Source organism: Micromesistius poutassou, assembly GCF_964030765.1.
Source record: "Micromesistius poutassou genome assembly, contig: SCAFFOLD_5485, whole genome shotgun sequence".
Classification (NCBI taxonomy): domain Eukaryota; kingdom Metazoa; phylum Chordata; class Actinopteri; order Gadiformes; family Gadidae; genus Micromesistius; species Micromesistius poutassou.
Window position 1 is genome coordinate 1 of NW_028179674.1, and position 10,000 is coordinate 10,000.

A 10,000-nucleotide genomic window follows, 5' to 3' on the forward strand; every position below is an offset into this window, starting at 1 on the left:
GAGATCCTGGATGAGAAGGACGGCGTGGACACGGAGTTGCTGGTCTACGCCATGACCCTCATCAACAAGGTACCACCTGCTGTTCAGTAGACTGTAAACCTACCATGAGCCTTGCATATGCAAACATAGCTGAGTAGATCCCATTGATTTCCATTGGAGACTCATATGTGTTGACAGGCTTTAACTAATACCATCATCTCTCTCTCTCTCTCTCTCTCTCTCTCTCTCTCTCTCTCTCTCTCTCTCTCTCTCTCTCTCTCTCTCTCTCTCTCTCTCTCTCTCTCTCTCTCTCTCTCTCTCTCTCTCTCTCTCTCTCTCTCTCTCCCCTGTCCCAGACGCTGGCAGCTCTGCCCGACCAGGACTCGTTCTACGACATGGTGGATGCACTGGAGGAGCAGGGCATGGACACGGTGTCCCATAGGCACCTGGGGCGGAGGGGCACCGACCTGGACCTGGTGGAGCAGCTCAACATCTACGAGGTCTGGGGGCACCGCTGATACTGACACACACGCACACACACACACACACGCACACACACACGCACTCTGCACTCTGCACTCTGATATACTGCTAGACACAGAAACACATATGCATGGTGAATAAGTACACTTGCGCCACATACACAATCACATGCACATGCACAGACGTACCCATACCACACTCTCAATCATGCACACACATACACACACACACACACACACACACACACACACACACACACACACACACACACACACACACACACACAAATGGACAAACACACCACACACATGCTGCACACACAGACACGCACACGCACGCACACACACACACATATACACACACACAAACACACATAAGCACAATAAGAAGCCTTCAGCAAAACACACACACACACACACTCCTACATGAATTCACACACAGACACACACAATCACACAAACACATCTGCATGTATTTACACGCAGACACACGCAGACACACACACACATAAACACACACACTTGGCGTTCATCTCTTCAGCGTGTCATCCCCTTTCCACCTCCTCAGGCGACGCTGCGTCACGAGGACGGAGATGACGACAGCCAGCCCCCACCGACGGGACGCAAGGACCGGCGGCGGACCAGCATCGAGGGCGGGGACAAGAAGTGTGGCCTGGAGAGGAGGCGGAGCCGCAGGGCCTCGCTGGGGAGGTCAGGCCACGCCTCTCCCCTTAGCCCCGCCTCCCCGCATCGAGCGGGCGGCCGTCCCTTCGGTGGAACGAGGGACGCGAGTGAGAGGTGAGAGGCAGGAGAGACGGGGAAGTGGTCGGGGGGGTCGACGCAGGAAGTGTGCAGGGAGACGAATGAGGGTGTGAGTGGTTGTTTTGGTTGTTTTGGTTGTTGTGTTGAGGATCCTGCGTTGGGATGCAAATGGCTGTTCTTATTCCTTTTTCACGGTGCACTTCTCAAAGAAGAACTTGAGGAGCAGCAGGCGTGACATTGTGTCTGTCTGACCTTTTACCCTGAACTCCTCTGCTCTCAGGGCTCTGTCAGGTGGCCTCCCCGCCATGTAAGTTCAAAGGTCACACAGAGAAAACCCCTTTGTGGTCTGCTGCCTGGTCCCTGACTACGATGGCAGTTCATCCTGTCCACTGTTTGTAACACAACATTTCAAGCGTGCTTCCCCTTAAATATATTGCTTCAACGAACACTGCCCCCCCCTCTTACCAACCCAGCTGTGACGTCCTCAATACACTAAGCAGGCACACAAGTTTAATTGAATTCCTTTTTGTGACACTAACGACCTAGTGTGCGTAGCATCAAACTAACTTGTTTGGGGCAGCTTGGATGGAACCTTACCTTTGGGGGTTGTTGTATGGAGAGCAGAGGTAAGCTTTGTTAACCCTCGGGTAAACTCGGATAAATCACAGGTAAACTCTGGCTTAGATTGTGTGTGGGTGTGTATGTGTGTGTGTGTGTGTGTGTGTGTTTGTGTGTGTGTGTTGGTCCGGAGGAGGAGATGTGTCTGGAGAAGGGTTTGAATGCGCTCCTAAACGATGGCGACAGGTTCAGGTTTCGTCCGGTAAATACATCCTGTTCCGTATTTACCCGCTCTTTACACAAAGCACATGAGCCACACACACACACACACACAAAGGCAGACGCACACAAACACACACAAACAAACACAACAAACACTTGACCACTGTGTGTGTGTGAGACAAAGCCATAATATACCACCCACCTATCCCACACACAGACACACGCCACTGCCCTTGTGTTATGTAACACCACCTGGCAGCGTGCTAGGGCCCTAGAAGCAAGTTACGATTCATCTGGTTTCACTAGAGAGAGAACGTCTGGATGCAGAGAGCTGATTCCCAATCTGCTCAGGGCACCTGGTCATGGCCATGTATGAGGACTGGCAGAACTGTGTGCTGGTGTCAGATCAGCCTTCTCCACCCCTACCTCCGATTCCATCCCACCCCATCTCTCCTGTTTTGTTTCTGCGTGATGCTTGCTAATAAACCGACCACATCCTACACTAGAAGCTTGACCCGTAGACTTTGTTCTAAAAGCTCATTCATAATTGTTTTCTGTTATTTGTTTTTCATCTGTCTTTCTGTTTGTCTGTTTGCCTTGTTTGTTACTTTTATTTAGGTGTATATTGTTGCATGCATTTTTTAACTGTCGCTAGATAGTAGATACAATTAATTTTTCATATCATCTTGGCATGTCTTCTTCTCTTTGTGTCCTCATGTCTATGATTATTATTGTTTGTCTATTGCTGACCTTCCATCAGATGAGTGAAAAAAAATCAATTTCATATCTCACTAAATCCTATTTGTCCCTAGACATGTGTAGATGCACACACTTTGATCAAGGCACTGGCATTAGTCCTGGAGTTTTTCTTCGGGCCCCAGGCTATAGGTGGCCCACTGTTCCTAGAGATAGCGACGTTAAAAGCGGATGAGACTTTCCAATAAAGGGAACAATGTATCCTAAGAATCAGGAAAACATGTCAGAACCTAGATATACACTAGATGAATAGTTAGCTTCACACAGATATACAGTAGCTTGAAATTCTGAATCTAGATCATAAAACAATTTGTGAAAGTAAATCGATAAATGAATGGCACATAGGTTCTTGGTCATTAAACAACACATACGCCTGGAATAAATACCCCTACTAATATGTAAGACGTTTAATATTCTTGAAACAGTCAAACATGGTAGAAGATTGCATTTAGATTGCTACGTCATGGGACTGTGATCACATATCACGTGGTAGTGAGTCGTTTTCAGGCCTCATCTACTCTAAGGTCAGCATAGTGTCCGTCAATCACCCATCAAATTTCTTGTGATACGCATTGCCTGATCCTGACATGAATCTCTTGCCCTTTATCCTCCCAACAATTCACCTTTGTTCGCCTGTCCTTTGTTCTGCATCAACATTTCCCCACCCTCCCACCACACACACACGCAGAGATGAGGTATTTGAGGAGGAAGAGGAAAAGCCCAAGCAAGACGAGGAGATGCCGGTGACGGAGTCAGAGTCTGACGGTGGTGATGAGGATGAAGCAGAGGAGGAAGCGGGTGCTGATAGGGTCTCTAGTGTGACTGGCTCCAGGTATAGCTGGACAACTTACTTTGGGTGACAATCAATGGTGGTTGCTGTGAACGAAACGGGTTACGCTGGGATCCTCTTTTCACTGTCCTTCTTGTGTACGTGTAAACATCCTTTTTTTTTTGGCGCTCCATCTGTTGTCTGTTATTAATGGATGGATGTGTTATGGTCATCATAAGCGTCATCTCAACCCATCCGATAGTTAACCTTCATCCACCTTTCATCCACCCATCCCCCTGTGTCTCCATCCACCTCTCTAGCTCCTCCCCTAGCCTGGCCCGAACCCGCACCACCCCCGTCATCAGAACCACCCTGCAATCCATCACCGTGTCCTCCTGGAGGCAGGACAGACACAAGGACAAGGAACAGCAGCAGGAGGAGGGGGAGAAAGAGAGGAGGAGTCGGCAACCTGCCTCCTTATCCCCACAGCCGCCGCCACCGCCAGCACCTCCTCCTCCACTCCTCCAAGCACCGTCTCCCCTGCTTCCACCGCCGCCGCCGCCGTCGTGCGTGGTCCAGTCTCACCCTCCAGTCTCCGGCGGCCATCAGGCCCCCGTCGTGACCCCCGAGCCCTGCGTCCCGGCGGCCCCGCCCTCGCTCCTGGCCTCGCTGCTGGCCCGCAGGCGGACGGTGGTGACCGTCCCGGCCTCCAAGGAGGCCAGTCCCCCGTCGCGGAGCACCTCGCACCCCTCACCCGACCGGCTGCCCTACCTCCCCCACTCGCCCTTCCACCTCTTCTCCTACGACCTGGACCAGGACTCGCAGGTCCCCCAGCCCTCGCCCCCACCCGCCGCCACCCCGATCTCAGGGCCGGGGCCCGCACCGGTCCACAACGCCAGGGCTCAGAGCGGGGCCCCGGAGGAGGAGGCCCCTGCGCCCACGTCTCCCAGGTCAGAGCAACGGGGGCCAGAAGGGTGGCTCCGTTGGACTTCAACCAACGGAAAAGTGGATGAATGATCTTCTGTGCTCTCTTTGTTCTACTCCCTCTCTGTTGACCCCCCTACCTCCTACTACCACCCACCTGACTTTCGGGCACCAAATCAGCACTCTCTTCCCCTCACCTTTGGGCTCAGTTTCTCCTTTCACGTCTACGTCCGCACAGCATCTTCTTCTGAATCTTACGATGCCTCCGCCATCGTCACTGCACTTCCTACTTCCTTTTGTAGTCCTCATTTCCTGCACTTCTTTATGTCTTGGTACTGTCACTTTATCACTTTATCACTGTCACCTTCCTTCCACACGATCCCTTTGTGCTTTTTCCCTTTTCTTCCCACAGAAACCTTTTCACCCTCCACCCTAATAACCTTCGCGTCTTCCACTTTGCATTTCACTTTGTTAGAGAACCTTTCTTTGTCTTTTTCGTTGCTGATTTTTGACTTAAACTAGCAATCAGCCATCCTCTGACAATGGGTTATACAGGTTTTTCTATGGTTTCTCAGTGCTGTGTTTTAAGAACACAATTTACTGATCATCAGAATGCTGGGACGTCATCTGAGTAAGATTGTTTTCATTGCGTGCAGTGTTAAGGCTCACATTCACATTATTCTGTGTGTGGGGCCATTTGTGTTATCCAGCATTGCCTCGATCAGGAACATGAACCCAATTGAACCCTGCTGAATTAAACAAACAGCGTCAGACTCACGACGTGCCATAACTGGTTCAGCGAGGTGATCTTTCAAAAGGCATTTCCCAGAATCCCCCTTGTAGGAGAAATGCTAAACACCAGTCCAGGGGTCTTCCATCAGAGGTCTCCTGCCGCCTAACGTTTTTGCAACAAAACTCCCTCTGCTTACGCCACCTTTTAACCCCCATCCCTCTCTTCCCTCAATCTCTCTCTCTTGCTTTCCCCCCCGTCAGAAATCCCCCAAACTACTCAGTCAGCGGGTCGTCAACATGCACCAACAGCAGGTTAGCCATCGACACAGGGCCCCAGCGCATTGACTCCCATCTCATTAAACACGACACTAAGAGTAATCTTTGTCTCTCTGTCTCTGGCTCTCTTTCTGTTTCACCCCACCTTTCATCTACCTCTGTCTCTGTCTGTCTGTCTATGGCTCTCTATCTACATCCCTCTCTCTCTCTCTCTCTCTCTCTCTCTCTTTCTCTTTCTCTCTCTGTCTCTCTGTCTCTCTCTTTCGCTCTCCCCCCCTCTTTCTCTCTCCATCCCCCCCCCCTCCAGGCCCGCTCTGGGGGGTCTGCTGTCGTCCTCCTACAGGCAGCACCAGGAGTCGCTGGCGGCCGAGCGAGAGCGCCGCCGTGTGGAGAGAGAGGAGCGGCTGCTGAGGATCGAGAGGGAGGAGAGGAACAAGCACAGGTCTGTGGTCCTCTTTGTGTCCTCTTCAAGGTGTAACACGTACGGTTTGGGCTGACCGGGGGGGGGGGGGGGGTGGGACCCTCCACATGATTGACAGGAGGTTAGAGTACGCCCTCTGGGCAGCAGTACTTCTTTATCTTCTTGTGGGCAGACCGGACGCTTTAGTGATGAAAAACGCTGTTAGAGGTACATAGGGGTATTACGAGACCCTGCGTGCCGGCGCTAGCTGGGCTAGCTGCTTTCTGAGGTATATATATCTGCAGCGCATTACAGGAGAGGTCTATGGAGGTCTTTGACATTATTCCAAAACTGTTATCTCTTCATATTGTGTTGAGGATTGTGTTAACAACAACAAAAACAATAGGCACAGCCGAAGTAATAAGTAAATAAATAGTATGTTTCAGCTGTTGTCAATAAAAAAAGTTACAGATAGTTATGTAATATCTCATCATTTTTAACTGCGGTTAAATAATGTTTGACGGGTGTGGAAATGCTTGCTTACCAGCAACAAACTACATTTTTTTTCAATAATGGCACACCTCATCGTGGTTTATTCTCTACTACTACTGGAAAGCCAATATAGGTGGAAATGGGAGTTGATCCATTTAATTCCATTGTCTCGACAAAACAAGCTAACCTGCTGTGTGTTAGCATGTTGTAGACTTGAGGGGGAATGATAGGAAGATGGGTTATTGGTTGGATGGAGTCGTTGAAAAAGGATCAGCTGGTTTTAACTTGTGTTATGTTCACGTCATTCTGGCTTTTGTTCTGTGGTAAATGATGAAGCATGGTTTGGTAATTAGATAAAGCTGTAAATGAGCATTACATCGCCGAAAAAGTTCATTTTAATTTCATGTCAGTACGAAATGTCCCTGTTACTGAATGTGTCAGGATGACTCCTTCATTCACATGACATGTTGTGCATTTGTGTGAATCTTCAACTCAAACCCAACCTGTGTGTCCCTCACAGTCGGGACTATGTGGATAAAATGGAGGAGGCTCGCCATGCACGGGAGGAGAGGTGAGTGTGTGCATTCTCAAAACACACACACACACACACACACACACACACAACAGAAACAGACACACACACACATAGAGAGAGTTAATCTCCTGGGGGATATACTTTGGCCTGTGGTCGGGGGAAGTTCGATAATGGCGTAATTGTTTTCAGGTTAAAAAATTGCCTATTTCTGTGCTGCCAGAGGGCCTTGGAAAGTGTGGAGAATGTCTTTGCTTTGTCTGTCTGTCTGTTTCGGCTCTTTCACAACAAACTGTATTTTAAGTGGCTCCCGCTGCCAATGGCCTGATTGTGTTGGCAGAGAAGCTGTGAGAAAATCATCCGGCGAGATTTGTCAGGCTATTTACACACACACACACACACACACACACACACACACACATACACACACACACACACACACACACACACACACACACACACACACACATCACACACATTGACACATGGCATGCGCACACACCCACTTAAGCATGCATAGATGCATGCAAGCACACACTCACACACACACTGATACATGGTGTGCACGCTCTCACTCACTCATGGACATGCATGCAGGCAGGCAGGCACACATACTCACACACACACACACACACACACACACACACACACACGGATACACAATCACACATACAGAGATTCCCTTGGAAAGCAATGTTCGTACACAAAAAGCTGTGATCAATTTTAGTCTGTGTGCAGAGGGGAATCACAGGAACGGGGGGATTCACTCCAGCGGGTGTCTGAGGTTAGGATTTAGCGACTCAAGCTTATCCACTAATCATGGACATATTCGGTTTCCACAATGTTCCACTCCCCCTTTTATTGAATCAGTTGTGTTGTTCACTGTCTATTCCTCTGTGTCGCCATGATCTTCTGTTGTGGTGGCCTAGCCAGCCTTGTACTGTTTGTTTACCAACCATTGTGGCTCGTACACCTCCTGCAATCTTCGCAAAACACTGTGAAGAGAGCATGATAGGGAAGGAAGTCAGCACCCACTCACCACTTATTCACACTTTTGATAATAATGATACAAATTACAATAGCTTTATTTTATATTGCATCTTTCAAAGACTCAACGGTGCTTTACAAACACAGTATATAGCAGAACCTGAATGCATACACAAGCATCATATACAAGCATACACACATATACACAGACAGGACAGTGGAACGGAGGGCTGAGGACTAAGTATTGTTTGTGTTCAGTCAAAGTAGGATTTTTGAAACAGGCTTTGAAGACGGCAAGACTGGTGGAATCTGAGATTTTTGGGGAGAGAATTACAGATTTTGGTCATGGCACTGAATGCTCTGGCCCCCCACAGCAGCCATTTTGGTTTTGGGGACAGGCCAGTGCCTGATCACAGTCGACCATATAGTTATTGCTATGTCATACCCAAGAATCAAGGCTGTATCATTAAAACCATTCCATGTGCTGACCAAAGGGTTTTACAATGCCATTAGTGAATTCTTAGCATGGGTGGCCACAGTGCGAACCCCTTCCCCCACTGCCATGCTCTTACCCGCGAAGGTGCCCGGGAACACCATGTTCAAAATGCACAGCGGGATGAACAACTGAACAAATGATCTATTTGGTTTGGAAAAGTTTAGTTTGTGGAAAATGCATGAATTTCATTTAATCCCACTTAATCCTCAGTAATCCCTGTATAAGAGTCTAGGCCACAGGCTCAGCACTGGAAAATGTAATGTTTTATTTCAAACCATAGTTTTATAGACCATAACAGTGGGACAAGCTGGGAGAACAGGGTAATGAGAGGGAGGGTAGATGGACGGAGGCAAAACAGACATGTTCACCTATAGCGGAAGTGTTCATACACTGCAGTCCCTGGTGTATATTTAGTTTGTTTGTGATTCCCTGTCGGTGTGGAAGTGACAGTAAAAGCGTTTCCTTGACTTCCTCCCTCTGTACATCTATGGGGTTGAGTAGGGGAACAGGACGCCCTGTACATGACCGCCCGCCAAACTTATGTAACATACCGCTTTGAGGATGGGATGCCATGACACGATGTAGGGGCAGAGATGAGAATATGTATTTGAATAAAAATGCAGGAAGCAATCAAATAGCAAGGAACAACAAGGGAATGCTTTGAGGCAAGAGCCCTCAGACGCTGTGTGCTTCACGCATCTATAGACTAATTCAGTGACATTGAGTAAGGATGTGTGAAATCCGCCGGTTCAGTTCATGTGCATGTGAGAAATGAAGTGTCATTATAAACCCTCAATTGTCCACTGATGCAGAATATACTACAGATCTATGTTATTATCTGTTCCTAGTTGTTGTTTTTTTAGCTCTCATAGCAACTGCCATGCATTCATATTAGACACACACACACACACACACACACACACACACACACACACACACACACACTCTGTGTCTCTCTCTGTCTCTGTGTTTATCTTTCACACACACTCGCACACCGTTTTTTTTTTTTCAATAAATTAATTCAAAACAGTAGCTGCACAAATTCATTAGATGCTAGGAGAGGGAGGGAGCTACCAGAGAGAGAGAGAGAGAGAGGAAGAGAGGGTGGGAGGGAGAGAGTAGTCAGAGAGTAGTGAGAGAGTAGTGAGAGCGTAGGTGTGTTGTGCCAGTTCTGGCAGGAAGCTTTGCCAGTGAGGTTTGGGAAACAGCAAGAAGGAGAAGAGAACAAGGAGAAAAAACATTGCGGAAGGAAGAGAGCGAGAGAGAGGGAGGGTGACAGAGACAAGAGGAGGAGGAGGAGGAGGAGGAGGAAGAAGAGAATGGAGCCACATCTTGAACAGGTTTACTTTGATTTGCATCTCATGTTTGGCCTCACGGCGGCCAAGCTCGATGTTGCTTCACTGCCGTCTCGAGCATTCCTCTCCTCTGTCTCCTTTCTTCTCTGGTCCTTTGTCATCCTCCACAGCCTCCTCTCGCTCTCCATCTGCGTCTTCCTCTCTCTCTCCGTCCCTCTTTCTCGTCGCATGGCTCCAGCCCTGCAGTAAAGCCATGGGCTCATATGAGCGTGTGTTTCCTCTTGAGGGAGCGAGAGGACCAGAGAGGATTTTACCGGATTTGTTTCCCCTTCACTCAC

At 48.7% G+C, this 10,000-nt stretch overlaps 1 pseudogene across 1 annotated transcript in view; it reads left to right on the forward strand.

The window, feature by feature from the left end:
• Window positions 1-3: 3 nt before the first annotated feature.
• The window catches only part of LOC311372616 (FH1/FH2 domain-containing protein 3-like), a 14,835-nt pseudogene continuing 4,838 nt past the window's right edge, over window positions 4-10,000 (forward strand). Inside the window, exons 1-8 of the transcript in view lie at window positions 4-69; window positions 336-479; window positions 1,030-1,259; window positions 1,504-1,530; window positions 3,448-3,591; window positions 3,849-4,478; window positions 5,768-5,902; window positions 6,873-6,923. The product of the transcript in view is annotated as an FH1/FH2 domain-containing protein 3-like (transcript). The remainder of the gene's footprint in view (window positions 70-335; window positions 480-1,029; window positions 1,260-1,503; window positions 1,531-3,447; window positions 3,592-3,848; window positions 4,479-5,767; window positions 5,903-6,872; window positions 6,924-10,000) is intronic.